At 43.4% G+C, this 15,442-nt stretch overlaps 1 protein-coding gene across 1 annotated transcript in view; it reads left to right on the forward strand.

Annotated features, from left to right (window-relative positions):
- The window catches only part of TTC5 (tetratricopeptide repeat domain 5), a 216,970-nt gene that overhangs the window by 147,175 nt on the left and 54,353 nt on the right, over positions 1-15,442 (forward strand). The gene's annotated exons all lie outside the window — the stretch shown is intronic.

The raw sequence follows: 15,442 nt of genomic DNA on the forward strand, positions 1-15,442 counted from the left end.
TAGGCACTGAAGCGAGAACTAGGTATTTCATTTTTTTTATTTTTTTTTAAAGCTTAGTGAATGTCTTTCTTTTTTGAATTGTCATGAGTTTAATCAATTGATTTACATTTTGCAACATGTCCTTTCTGTCCAGTAAACCCAGTATCCATATTTATAAACTACAGATGTTTCACATAGAAAGGCAAAGGGCCTCATTACACGGTAGGCGGTAAGGGATTACCGGCACCGGTAAGGGCACCGGTGCCGGTAATCCCTTACCGCCTTACTACGAGGTCCCTTAGCGGCTCCCTTCCCTAACGCCTATTCCGGGAACACGGACCCGGAATGCGGTAAGGGGGTAGCCATGGCGCTAATAGCGCCATGGCTACCACCTACCGTGTAATGGGGCCCAAAGATTTATTTAAATATGGCATGAATACATTAATGTGACTGACACAAAGAGTCATCAGTTTGATGTGCAGTATATAGTACTGTGAGGGTGTATTTTCTCCTAGTGCAAAATGAGTTATTAAAAAGGGTATTTACTTCGTGAGTATGTTTTGGTAGAAGAAATGAAATATTCTTGTGCTTCAAGATCTTAAACTGTTTAATTAGTCAAACATATTTTACAAAGGTACAATAAAGTAGATCTAGATCAGTTCGCAAAGTCTAGGTATTTGAATTTTGCAAGTTCAAAATGATAGTCCAAAATTAGATATTATTAGTTGTCTGAAATGAATAAATTTGCCATCCTTACATTTGTGTTTTGCTTCCATATGCATATAAAAAATGCCCTTTCTTGAATGCCTTAATTCCGTGTCCTAATGTTGGGATCATTAGATGATTCATAAAACAACTTGATAGACCATATCCGGTTTTATCTAAAGATACACGTTTCCATTTTCATACTGTCCATTAACTCCTCTTATTTGTTTATCCCCCTTTGTTCAATCTCATAACAATCATTTGGTCCTCTCTGTTTATCCCCAATTAAAAGCTTTTCAACAGCACAGAGTTTGTTCAATAGAAATAAAAACATAAAGGCTGGGCAGCATCAGGTGAAACAATGGCAATGGGTCAAGACACCTTTTAAAAAATAGATTAAAAAAAAGAAAAAAACAATTTAGAAAGACAGCTTCGAGGGAGACCCGGGGGTGGGGGGACGTGTGTCTGTGTGTGTGTACGTTTGTGTGTGTGTTGTACGTTTGTCTGTGTGTTGTATGTTTGTGTATGTTTGGGTTGGAGGAGTCATGGGTCAGGAGGGAGGTGGAGGGTTTAGGGCAAGGGGTGGGAGGGTACAACCACCGATTTCTAATTAATGGTGTCAGAGGGGGATGGTGGTAGGGGTCGCAGTTGTGCGTATGGGGGAGGGAGGGAGGGAGCGAGGGAGGGCGGGCGGGGACGAGGGAATGTTGTTTTCTCACTTTTTGTAGTCCGCCTAAAAATGGCAAAAAAAGTATTTTAGTTAGGCGACCTACAAAAAGCAAAATTATGACATAGAACCAAAACAAACCCCCCTTCAAATAGGACTCAATTATTACATTGAATGTTGTTATATGTGCTACAAAAAACAAAGGGCAATTGATCTTCTGTTGTATTAGAGTTGCACGTACAGTATTATTGTCGGTCAGTATTATTGCCAACCACACCAGATGTGACAGCGTGGAGGGTTAGTTGGTTAGACCCAACTTTTGCCAGGAGCATCCATGCAAGCAAAACTGCTTTTTATTCAAAGAATGTAAGACTGTTGCAAGGTTGGTTTTTAAAGGACAATACATTCTCTTTGTATCCTTCTGTAATTCTAAAGCTTCTCTCCTTGCATCGCATTTGTTATACAAATGTGGTTTAGTTATATATTTAACATTTCTGCCCAAATTTTCCAGATTTGTAAGCCAATATTTTAGTAATTTTTTTTTAAACATATGTTAGCCAGATAGTACTACCAACGTTCTCACTTTTCAGGATATCCCTAAAGAGGCCCCTTGTCAAACTAGCATGGGGATTTAACACACAGACACCACAGCAGCAGTTGCAGCCTTAATGAATCATCCACATTGGGGATGCATACTTCCAAATGCACGATAAAGGTCAGAGTTGACTGGAAACCCTCATAGCGTCTGGAAAAAAATATATTCTCTGTGGTACCCAGGGACACTGAGAAATGTGTCTGTAGCCAGAACTTTAGAGCTTCTTCTCTGGGCTCTATCATCCCTGAGCAGACATGTTCAAGAAGCAGACCGAATACCCCTCTTTATACATCATGGTTGCAGATCAATCTCCTAAGTGTGATTCGCTGCAGAGGCCCAGTATACAAACGTGCATGTCCCACTGAATAACTTTTTTTGCTCAAACCCCTTCATAACATTTGCTACCCTTGAGAGAAACTATTAACTACAGCATCCTGAGGAAATTGATGGGGTTCCTAGGAACGCATGAGAAAATGGCAAAGAAAAAAAACCAACAACCCTGGGTACCACACTTAATATCATGTCATCACTGAAGTTCATCACAATTGGCTAATGGAGTATTGCTGGCCCTAAGCAGCCACGTGCACAAGGAGTCTTTTATATCCTATGCCAACATATTTTATGTTTTAATGCTGCAGGAAACTTGCACGGATAAACAGGTTAACATTGCTGGCTTTGAGTTTCCATGCTAAGGCGAGTAGCCAATGGCATTAATGCCCGGCAGCCGGGTAATCTGGATTTCTGTTGGGCTAAAAATCACAACAGTAGACCTTACAACACTGACAGGATTCTTGTGGTCAATTTGAAATATTTACTCAATAACAGATTAACACTGATGAATATTTATAATGCCACCAAGTGATAGAGAATCTCTAACTAGACAATCCTTTCTGTAACTTTATTGGATGATCTTGAAGTCCCTAATGAAGGAATAGTTGTGGGTGGTGATTTGAATGGTAAAATGGGTGATTCGGGGGAGCATGATACGTTGGAAAATCTAGAAGATCTAGTCTCTGGCATTTCTCATCCAGTTGCTGGGTGACAGGAGACATACAAGTAGTTTCTGGTTCCTTTCATGTCTAATTGAGTTTAGCCTCTGCTCACTTAGTGGTAGAGCACTGTAAATATCCCTTGTAAGAAAACCTACAAGAAGACCCTAAGAAAGAGCAGCACAATTGATTGCTTTATAGCCTCAACCTCCTACTAGGCAAAGTAATAGATATTGAAGTAGCTAGCCACAATCAAAGACCATAATAGCTTTGTTCTCAAGTATGGATTGAATACAGATATAAAGAAAACTAGTTGTGAGGCAAGAGGAAAGGATGGATAAAGCCATGCTGAACAGGCAATGCCTTAGCCATTTAAGGCATATTTTGCGGTAAAACCTGTCTTCCCTTAAATTTTCTCTTGCCTCGATTACATTATAAATATTTAATGTTTTTTATTTACGTTTATCTGGCTAATCACTAGCTTTTTACACTACACAAAAGGCATAAATATACTCTACGTAACACTTTACGAATTAATCAATATCAAACAATTTACTATATGTATTTCAACCATTTCATCATCTCTCAATAGTACAAAGTAAAATAAAAAGATAAAACCAAAATAAGAATTAGAACACCATCATCCTAGGTTAGATCTGTATTTTCTTACAAGCTATCTTCTAAGCAAAATATGAAGCTCCCGTAATAACCAATGAACTAGCTAAATATGCCAAGGACCAAAACTGGTCTCTCGTCACATTTGCCAATTTATTACAAAATTAACTACAGCTCTGTTCATAATCCTCCTTAAGCACGGGACAGCAAGTCACTACATTTCTATCTGTCTCAACATGCATTTTGCATAGTGCACATTTTCTCTCCTCATACAAAAACCTCTCCCAGGATCCTGTGTATTCATATACAGGTAAAAGAATAAAATGAAGATGAAGAATAAAACACTTTAAAGCAGGACTATTCAGTTTGAACAAAAATCTTTTGGGTTAATCAATTGGGTGTCATTGTGTAGACAATGTTGCCTATCTTTTCATACAGGCCAATTTTGCTAGTACAATTAATTTGGTCCCAGATGTTTTACGTTTCAATTCAAAATAAATGAGTCCTAGATTAGATTCAATTGACGCAGCTAATTCAATTGCACCAAGATGTGATGCCACATTTATTTCTAAATCCGAAAGAGCTGCATTCCTAGGTTCGTGTAAAGCATGTTTGGCAAACAAAGCTGACATATAACTGATCTTATTTTCCTCAGATTTCATCTTTAAAAAGTGCTTAGTTCAAGCAATTTTCCAGAATGATGCTAAAGTGGAAACTCCAAGTTCAAGGCATATTGCCTTGGTAGGTACAGACTTGGGTAGTGAAAGTAGGGAACGTAGAAGCCTACCCTTAAGTCGCCCCAGCCAAGCCACATATCTAAAGGGAAGTGCCTCAAGTGCGTACAAAATGCCTAGTACTAAGCATCTTTCGTAAGCTTATAGTTTTCCCTCTATAGACCCAAAACATCTATTATTTATGTACTTGTTTATCAATTTCCACTTCGGGCCAATTTGAGAGGAGAAATATTCCCAGTAGAAGTTTAGGGAGGGGTGAGATTCAATCGGCTGTCCAAGATAAATATATATGTATGTATCACTGCTAAAGTCCCTTCTTCAATATACCATGAGAAGGCATTTCCTTTTGTGTTCTTGTCTAATCGTCATGATCCTAGTTTTTGCTTGGATTATCTTAAAACCATTCTAAAGTGCGTATTCTTGAAGTGCATTCATGGGCTGTTGGAGACCTATAGGCGTTAAGTACATTAAGTTAGTGTCATCTACATAGCAGATCCATTGTATAGGTACTCAGCCAGTCTAGGAGGATGGGCATTATATTCAACTAGATGGACATCAAGGTCCGCAACCTAGAGATTATAGAGGAGTGGAGCAAGTACACAGCCCTGCTTTAGGCTGATATTTGTTGCCATAGCTGGAGTCAGTCTACCTTCTAAGGAAGTTCTCAACAGAACTGACGTATTGGTAGATAAGAGTTGTTAATAATAAAGCCGGGTTGGATCAATGCACCACTTCTCTAGTTTGCCCCATAATCTAGTTCTAATTACTTGGTCAAATGCTGCAGAGTAATCAATATAACAAATATACAAGAGGGGTCCCGAAGTCGATCTGGCATCCTCAATTAACAGTTGCATTGCCCCCAAGCCATGTAAACTGCTACAGCCTCTACGGAAACCAATCTGCTGCCACTTAATTATGGCAAGAGAATTGGCCCAGGACAAAAGACGCTGGTATAGTAGTGAGGCAAAGATTTTGCTACTCACATCGAACATAGCCAATAATAAAAAATTAGCATGGTCTGCATAACTCCCTTTTTATGCATAGGTATTAATATTGAGGTACGCCAGCTAGGAGGTATTTCTGCCGTGCGTATGAGCCTTTGAAACTGAGCACTCAGAATCTCTGACCAGACTTCCGGGTCCCCCCTGTAGACAACATTTGCCAGACCATTTGGGCCAGGGGCCCTTGAGGTCTTCAATTTACGAATCAAGCTCTGTATCTCTTCAGTATCAAATATTACGGCACCATGGATAGTATGTGGCTTAGCTGGTACCTCTAACTGTTCAGGCAAATACCCAGTACTGTCTGGTCATAAACGTACTCCACTCTGCATCAGAGATGCCACATAATTCCTTAGGTTTTTAACCAAGTAGAAACATTTTTTGGTAAAAAGACCAACATTTTTTTGAATATTTGGCCTTTAATGTAATGTATAGTCGCCTTATTTAAGGTACTTTTGTAGTACCGTAGCAAGTTTTTGTATTTGCAGCAAAGGACACTCAGACGAGATTGTTTTGTACTAGGTGTAAGGTAACCATTTTAATAATGCACCTAACAGATTTCTGTAGCAAATTTGTTTTATATGAATATTGCGATCATATGGGGCCCTATATTTACATGTCTCCTTATACATAACTGGTTTAATGAGCAGTTAATTCACCATATGCTGCAGGCTCAAACCCAAGTCCCAACCGTTGTTTTCCAAAAAACACCCGAGGGGGGTAATATTGTTGGTAAATTAATTGTTTACCTTCGTAACATTGTTTTGGAACCATAAAATGCCATTTCCTTTTACATTACAGGTAGTATCCCTGGTCTTCCCACCTTTAGGGTGACTTTCAAAGTTTCTAAAGGACAACTTTAAGGGTGCGTGATTACTACGCTCTGTGAACCTGATATAATCCTCAGCCAGTATCATTAGTTCTTCAGTGGCAAACACACAATCCAGATGTCAGATTAAATTCCCATTTCACCACGTCACTTCCATCATGTAGGAAAACCTCTTTACTGGGAAACAACAGAAGAAGATCAAAATCAGACATCACACCAGTCCACACTTGTCCCTTTGTTATAAGATTTAACTGATGTTTTTCACGAGACCTTGCTTACAACTGATGCCGGTTTCTCCAGAAACTGTTCCTCGTGTCCTGGGCTCAAACAATGAGCATTTAGGGGACCTGCAAAAAGGATGGACCATTTAGTGTGTTATAATCGCCACCTTGTTATTATATTCTTGACTTTGCCAATCAAATTATTAGTTTAAACACCCTGTGGAGAATCGTACAACGTGATTAAAAGCATCTTCCCAAATCTCTGGGAAAGACGATCTACTGTTGCGCATAACAAATTAGGATCTGAGTTAGTGCTTGAAATAGAAGTATTTAAGTTCAAATCTGTTTTATCTCAAATACAGAAACCCCCTTTAGGGTGGTTAATGGCTCCACTATGGGCCTTCCTTAGTGTTAGAGCAAAACCATCAATTGTCAGATCATTTGTTAGCCATGCCTCTTGTAAGAAGAAAATAGTGGCTGATGTAAGTAATTCAGTCCCTTCATGATGATTTAAAAATGAGTTATAGCCATGAGAATTCCAAGACACAAAATGGACAAGATTATCTTCTTTTGTATTTCAATGTTGGGTGCCATGGTCCATTAATGGTATCCAAACTCTTTGTAACTGTCCATCTTCACCATATTTCTAGATATGTTACCATTGTGAATTATTCCGATTTTTTTATTTTTTTAAACCTAGAGGTCTGTGAGCACACTTGTACCAGAAAGACCCTATCAGCCTAGCTTTGTAAAAGGTCCAACATAGTTTTATAAAGGTTGTAAATAAATGAAGAAAAACTTTCCAGGAGAATTAAAACAAGTTTACTCTGCCTCTGGTGAAAGAACAACACAGGGCGATGTATAAAAAAAGTGATTGCACACTTAAAAAACATGGCTAAGAAGAGAGTCTCGGAGGTCCTCAACCAAGTTATCTGTGAAAAGACAAATTCCCGAGGGTTTTGGTCACAGCTAGCTGACGAGTGCCAGGAACCCAATGCTCTAAAAGGACTTAATGAAATCGCAGGAAAGCAATGCATTTTTGGCACAAAATCATTTACAAAATGTACATTGATATCCGAGCGGAGGACATGGGTCATTACAATGGGGTGAAAGAATGTAACTTGAAGACCAGATGTTGCAGGAGAAGGGGAAACATAAACCAGGTACGAGGACAAGGTAGAATAAAATAGGATCGCGATAGAAGCGGAAGTGTTAAATTAAAATAAAGATGTAGAGCTGACAGAGAAGTGCTTTAGGGTTGCACGTGAGGCTAGACGTGAGAGAGGTAAGCAGGATGATGGAGTAACATAGATTGATAGGAAATGGGTTCTTCCAAAAAGGAGGAAGGTTTTGAGGTTGGATTTAAATAGTGGTAGAGTTGGAGTAGTACGGAGAGGGAGAGAATAGCCTCCGGAAGAGATGATGTTGCTGACATTTAGGAGAGTTGTCTCGGTAGAATGCAGAGGGTCCCTGAGGTTGTGAGCATTAAGGAACTCAGTGTCTCGATTGAATACTACTCGTTCTAGGATTTTGGAATAGTGTGGCAGAAGAGAGACAGGATGAAAGTTGGGCTCAAGACCAGATATCCTAAGGAGAGGGATGACAGTAGCTCACTTATAGGATGAGGGAAAAGTAACATTATCAAGAGAGGAGTTGAAGAAGGAAGTAAAATATGGAGCAACAGTGGTTCAAAATGTGCGAGGGCAGTGGGTCAGTGGGGGTACAGGAAGGGTTAGCAATGAAGAGTAAGGCAAGAATCCCATCAGGTTTGGTGGGGGCAGAGGAAGACATAGTAGTGGGAGAGGAAGGTAGGAGTGTTCGGGAAAAGTGAGCAGGAGGAGGGCATATAAAGTAAGTAGCTATGGAACTGAGAATGGTAGACATTTTAGAAGTAAAGTAGCGAGCAAAATAATTTTCAGAAAGAGTGGAGGAGATGGAGGAGCGTTTAGGAAGTGAGAGAATTGAGTTGAGAGATTTTTGGTGAGGGTTGAGAGGATTAAGATGAATTGAGAGAGAGATAGAAGTCAGGTTTGGCAGAGTCGAGAGCAGAGGAGTAGGTAGAGTTGGAGATCTGAGGCGTGTCTTGAAATTTGCCAAGTGTAAATCTTTTTGTTGTTTTCAGGGTGTGTATGAGCGCTGTATTCCAAGGCCATGGAGGGCAGGATTTTTAGAGTAAATGTTGAAACAAGGAAGTCAGAGGAGAAGGGAGCTTTAAGAGCAGTTTTCAGGTTAGTAAAGGCTTCTTAAGTGGATGGAAAGGTGAGTTCAGTATTGGGAGAGATGGTAGAAGAATTAATGTACTGGACAAGGTGGCCGATACAGAGAGATATGTATGCCATAGGGGGCAGTTATTATGGGGATAGTGTATTCATAAGAGGGCGAATTAGCGGGAGATAGGGGAGTCGGAGAGATACAAAGTTTGGAAGATGAAAACAGTCCTATACCACCACCCCTGCCAGTGAGGCAGGTAGAGTGGGTGAAGGTGTAGGCAGAGTCATGAAGGGAGTACGGGTTCCAGAATAAGAGGGAGTGATCAAGGTTTTGAGAACGGTAATGCGGTCAAGCGAAGGAGCATGAGAATGAGAAAGGAAGATATCCGAGGTAAAGGAGGTTTCATCACAGACAGACTGTGCATTTCAAAGAGCAATAAAAAGAGAGTGAGATGTAGAAACATAGTCATGTTGAGTCTGAGAAACTGGGATGCGCTGGGGGCATATGCAAGAAGTGTAATGAAAGCTGGGTTTCGAGTAGGTTTTGGTAATGGAGAAAGCAGTGGAGTGAGGAGTGGGGTAGTGTCGAAGAGATAAGGGTTGGAAGAGAGTTGAGATGGATCTGATTGGAGCAGACTTCAGAGAGAAGTAGAAGGGAAAGGAAGCGATAGCATGAGAATGGTGTGGGTGAGGCTGAGAAGAGGCAATAATGGATACTTACAGACAAGTAGCTGAACACAGCAAAGCAAAGGTTGAGGGAAGAAGGCTGGCCCTTTCGTTCAACACCATTAACTGAAGACGCCACTAGGCTGGACGCCCATATGAATCTCCTAAATTATGTGACGGGGTAAAGTCACCTTAAGATGACTGCCGATTTCAGCTCCAGGACCCCGGTCACGTGATCTTAGACAAGTGCCCCCAAGTGTTGGTTACAATGGAGACCGGTCCATGGGAAACTGGGAGCAGGCGTTGCTGCTGGGCTCTCCGGCGGGCAAAATAACCTTAAGCTGTCTGCCTCTTTTAGTATACAGGCGCTCTGGACCATGCCAGAATAGGCACAGGAAGATTAGAAACATGCATATTGGAAAGCTTTGTTTTTAATAAATGTTGTAGAGGAAGCTTTGGAGGGGGGAACGGCTGTTGTCCAAAATTGTTTAACGCTTACAACCATAGGATGAAGAACACAGTGAGGGAAACAGAAAAAAGAAGCAGGGGGCTAATAGTGCGAACAGTGGAGGGCAAGGGTGGGCAATTGGCATTCAAGGGATCTACAAGCAACAAGGGGGTGCCACTGGGGAGCAGATCATGGAGTATCGGGTATGGTGGGGAGTGCAGGGAGAGTGGCACTAGGTGTTAAGGAGAAGCCATTCCCTGAAGAGCAAGGTGTTGAACTCTTTCTGAACTGTAGAAGTGATGAGGCAGGTCTGGTGTTCACAGGGAGGAGGTTCCAGGGTCTTGGAGCATAGGCAGAGAAGGCCTACCATCTGGTTCTTTCCTTCCTGTACCCTACTAATTGAAGTCTGCACATTTCCTTACTTCTGGTGGATCGCAGGTCTCCGGAGATGAGTTTCTCAGTGAGGAAGCTTGGGGACCTCTGGATGACAGCCTTGTAGATGGTGCAACAGGATTTGAAGATGACACAGGCTTGCAGTCAGAGCCAGTGCATTTCGATAGGGTCGGGTGATGTGGTCGAATTTGCGAGTCCTTTAATGAGTCTTACTGCAGCATGCAGGACAAGTTTCAGTGGTGCCAGGATAATCGTCGGAAGGCCTTGCAAAAGGGCATTGCCACCATCCAGGTGGGACAGCACAAAGGCTTGGACAGCAGATCTGAAGTTCTTTTCTGCGATGAAGGGCTTGACTTTCCACAGGAGAGAAAGTTGGTACCAGGCCATTTGTGTCTTCCTCGCTATGTGCTTTTTAAACGTGAGGTGTCTGTCGATGTTGTACCCAAGGGACTTGGCACATGTGGCCAGTTGTGGTGTGAGTCCCTCGAGATTAATAGCAGAGAGCCAGGTCTGGATTACAGGGTGTTAAGTGTTGTTGGTCAGCAGTAGGAATTCAGTCTTGGAGGAGTTAATCTTCAGGTAAGCACTGAGGACTCAGGACTGGATCAGTGTGAGGCAGGCCTTGAGCCTGTGGATGTCTCTGATGAGGGTAACTTGAGGTAGATCTGCGTGTCATCTGTGTATTAGTGGATGTTGTGTGGAGAGAGGAGGGTTCTGAGTGGTTCCATGTAAATATTGAAGATCACAGGGGACAGTATGGATCCTTGTGGGACTCCACAGGTGATGGGTAGAGTTGTTGATCTGGAAGAATCCATTAGTACGAACTGTTGACGATTCGTAAGGTAGGATTGGAACCAGCCGAGGACGATATCGCTGATCCCCATGCAGCAATGTAAATTGTCGGTGAGTGTCTGTTGTTCTACTTTGTCAAATGCTTCTGAGAGGTCAAGGAGAACTAGGAGACAAGGATGGCCATCATCGAGGATTTTAATGGCATCGTCGATCACCTTTTTCTGTTCTGAATCTGGGTCTGATTGGTAGGACTGAAGGGAGTTATTGGCTTCAATGTGTTGGAGGAGTTGTGTGGCTACTGATTTCTCAAGGATCTTACCTAGTGTTAGGTAAGATGTTCATATCAATGATAAATCTTCCTGACCTGTGTCAACCTCAGAACCTTTTGCTTTGACTAGGTAACTATTTTACCTTATCCCTAGGTGAAGGGGAATCTTTTTCCCCTCTCACCTAGTCTTTTACTCTTTTTATGGGTGACTTGTATATGTGTCTCCATAGTGCATGGTTGAACTTCTAGTTCCTTACAACTTTTGGGGTTAGACTGGGTTGCCCCTTTGGGCTCCCCTGTTAATTTCTCTTTCATATACTTTGGTGAACTACATTCCCCCTTTACATTTTATATAGTGAGCCACTATACCCCACCTTATGTAGAGTGCTGGGGGATACAATGTATCCCCTTTCTTACTTACCTGGTAACATTTTGTTACAATTGTGAGTTTTACATGAATGGCTGGTGGCAGTGGTTTTACCTTTATGACTTTTAGTATGTATTACTCGCAGGCTCTTAATTCAACCTCGGTAATGCACAGAAGGGCCACTATTTTTCTAAAATGGTGGGCTCCCTCTTTTTTGTGCTTGCTGTTTCTGAGGTCTTCCCCTGCCAGTCTATATGGGAACATCCTCAGTGGCTGTTTTGTCTTCGGGAATCCTGTGGATTCCCTGCCCAGGCTCCAGAGTGTCTGGAAAGGCAGGAAGCGAGGGATGAGTCCAAAACTCTGCATCCCTTTGTCTTCCACCTTGCCAGAAAGTAAACAACTCTCAGTTGGGGGCTGGCTGTCCTGATTGGACAACCAGACCGCCCCTTGCTGTAAAATGCAGGGAAAGAATGCAGAGGTTGTGCTGTTCTTGATAAAAACTCTGAACCTGGAAGCTGCTGACAAGTCGACCACTGGAGCTGAAACCGAAGAGGAAGATGAAGAACCGAAGGCCATAGCGAATTCCAGCGACCAGAGAGCCTGCTGTGTAACCAGAGCCTACTGTAACCCTTCCTTCCAATCGACCTGGGATCCCAAAACGGACATCCCGAACCAGAGCCTGGTGCGATCCACTAAACCCAAAAAGTCCTGCATTTTGAGCCTTCCCATGTCGTGCTGTGACCTTGCGGGCCGCAATATGATATATTTTATTTATAGCGTGCCATACACAACTGTTTCAGGGCATGACAAGGCAAGGGAAGGGTACATGGGAGGACAAAAACAACAATCTTACTAAGCCCAGTGACATTGAGAACGTGCAAGTGAAGGGGACGGGGCAAAGTGCAAGAGGTAGGGTAGGAGTGGAGAGTGCTGAACACATGACCAAAAAAACAGGTAGTGCGGCCAGCAGATGGCAAGTGCAAGAAATTAAACGAAGACAACATGTGTCTAATAAAGGCAGGTGATTGGGACTGTAGGGTTGCAGATATAGACCCAAGTGCAAGGGCTGCCAGGGGGCAGTGATGGTATGCAGCTGGGTGGGCAGGGATCTGGGCCTGAATTCAGAGGGTGGCCAGGTGCGCAGTGCAGAGAAAGACAGAGATCAGCAGGGGAGAGGAAGAGAGAAGGCAGAAGCAAAGAGGAAAGTCTTGAGCTACTTCCGGAACCAAAGATGGTTCTCCTCAAGTTTCAGGGAGGCTGTTCCAGACAGAGGCCCCATCCGAAGAAAGAGATCTAACACCATCTCGTTGCTTGGAGAAGCGACTGACCCTGAGGGAGTTGGAGGTGGAGAAGCAAAGGGCTCGAGTAGGAAGGTATTTCCGAAGGGAGAGTTGAAGGCCTTGCGGACCCATTGCCCCAGAAGGCCTTGCGGACTCAGGCCCAGAAGGCCTTGTGGACCCAGGCCCAAGAAGGCCTTGTGGACAATGCAGAGGGTCTGAACGTAATCATTGCAACCACTGGGAGCCAATGAAGAGATTTCAGGGCTTTGTGTTTGCGCCAACAGGAACTGTTCCTTCAGTGAGTCTATGCATTCACACTGGCTTCTCCATTGTGTCAATCCATGTCAGCCTTGTGATGTGTTGGGACCATATATGCGCACACATAGTCTCTATTTGGATATTGCTTCTCCACTGTACTTGATCAGTCCATCTGCAGGGAATGTCACTGTGATGCCCTGCCATTTGTTGGGCTGCGTTGGGCAGAGGTTTGATGCAGTGTTTGATGGCTTTGAAGAGGGCTCTGCTTTCATTGTTGGTCTTGACTATGGTGTTTTGGTAGTAGCTGACCTTGGCACTGTTGATCAATCGCCTGGTGTAGAACAGAGTTCCATGAGCAGGGCGAGGTTGGATGCACTGCAGGATTTTCACCAATTCTTTTCTTGCTTTCTGATGGCTCGTTTGTTGAGGTTGAGTTCTTGAGTGTGCCAGGGTGCTGCAGGTTTAGGCTTGAGCGTGCGCCATTTCACTGGGGTATGGTGGTTGGTGCTGTTTGTGAGGTAGGTGTTGAGTTCTTGTAGAATAGAGTTCCAGTTCTGGTTCGTCAGAGTTACATCAGCCCATGTGAGATGGAGTTTGGTGTGTTCTTCTGTGAGAACCTCCACTGGGGAGTTCTTGAAGTATCTGAGGGCTTGATTGCCTAGTTTTCAATGTGTTTGCTTGAGATGTGTGGTGTGACTAATCTTAAAGGGGATTGTGAGATGGTCCAACCAATCTAGCGGAATAGGAGAGCTGTGATGGAGGGGGTGCAGTGCGGTGATGAGGTGGAGGCTATTACCTTTACTGTGAATTGGTTTCGTTTGTGTGCTGTTTGAGATTCAGTGTGTAGAGTAGGCAGTGGAGATCTTTGCTCATCGACTTGGTTGCTGGGTTGCTAGGGATGTTGTAGCCGCTGAGGAAGATGTTGGCATGTTTGAGATGCATAGTAGTGACCAAGTCCATGAAGTCTTCGATGAAAGAGCTGTTCGGCGTGTGTGGTCTGTAGTTTAGATGAAAAGTGACTGTATCCCTTAGAGAGAGCGGGAGGTGGCAGGAATGGGTTTCAAAAGAGCCAATGGTGACAACGTCCAGTTAGGTGCATGGCTATGATGCCTTGTGAATGATGGCAAGGCCTCCGTCAACCTTGTTTGTACAGTCTCTTTGCAGAATTCTGTAGCCATTGGGGGTGAGGACATTAAGGCCGCAGAGCCTACAGTAGCGTGGAGACCGAGCCTAGCACTAGGCGGATGCCGGGAGGCTGACGTCCCATTCGACCAAGAAGCCAAGGTTGAGGGAAGAGGCAGAGACTGGGATGTACCCATTTCCTCTAGTGACGATACCACGTGGAAGCTGTGGTGGGCCTGTGGCCCGGCAACCCCAGCCGAGACCAGATCACAGAGGAGAGCTCGGATCCCCAAGCTCTATGCCCAAAGGAGAACCTACCCCTGGGAGGTCTGGACACTTTCAGGTAAGGCGGGGAGAGCTGATGAGGTTATGGGAGCCTGAGAAACCAGAGCAGGCAAACGGTTCCTGTATATCAGAACGAGAGAGGTACAAACACTTTCAATTAAGGCTGGTAGAGCCGACGATGTTGCAGGAGCATGAGAAACCCGAGTGGGCAAGCGGCCCTTATAAATCAGAACAAGAGGAATACGAACACTTTGAATTAAAGCTAAGAGGGCCAACAAGGTTACAGGAACCTGAGAAACCAGAGCGGCCAAGCGCCCCTCTGAAGCTGAACAAGAGTGTCACAAACACTTGGAATCAAGGCTGGAAGAGCCGACGAGGTTACGGGAACCTGAGAAACCCAGGTGGGCAAACGCCCTATGTGAATTACGCTAATTGTGAAGAAAGAAGTTTGCTAGAGAGCCATCAGACTTCAGGGCATCCAGGAGCTGGAAACTATTTTATCTTTTGACCAACCTGAATCTAACGACGAGCTACTCCAGCGATTGGACGAGGCAGAAGTCTAAAATAGAGGCTATTGCTCCAGCTTCTCTTTTAGTTAACTTTTTCCCAAAGTAGTAGTGCCCGATTAGTTGAATAGTATTTGGGGAAAGGACTGTTTTACTTTTGACAAGCACCATTTGTTTTAGTTTTTAGGTAGGGAACTTCCCTCATAGAGACAGTGCAAGCTAGGAGTTTTATTTATTTTCAATTAACATACTGGAAATGTAATCTGTCTGAGTCCTTCTGGTTTGCCCCACCAACCTATTATCGTGAATGGGAAAGACACTGAAAGGTTAGCAGCACCCAATCAAGGTAAGGCAGCAGAGAAGCAGGGTTTAGTCTCAGGGTGGTCGTGAGAGTGGTCTAGGGCTGCAATGAGTCCTCATAGAGCAACACTAATAATTCTAGTTAGACATGCAAGTATACAAATATGCAATAGTTTATTAGGCCTTTAAAACGCACACCAAGGAATGATGAG

Source organism: Ambystoma mexicanum, chromosome 3p (genome assembly GCF_040938575.1).
Source record: "Ambystoma mexicanum isolate Mex_15411 chromosome 3p, UKY_AmexF1_1, whole genome shotgun sequence".
NCBI lineage: Eukaryota > Metazoa > Chordata > Amphibia > Caudata > Ambystomatidae > Ambystoma > Ambystoma mexicanum.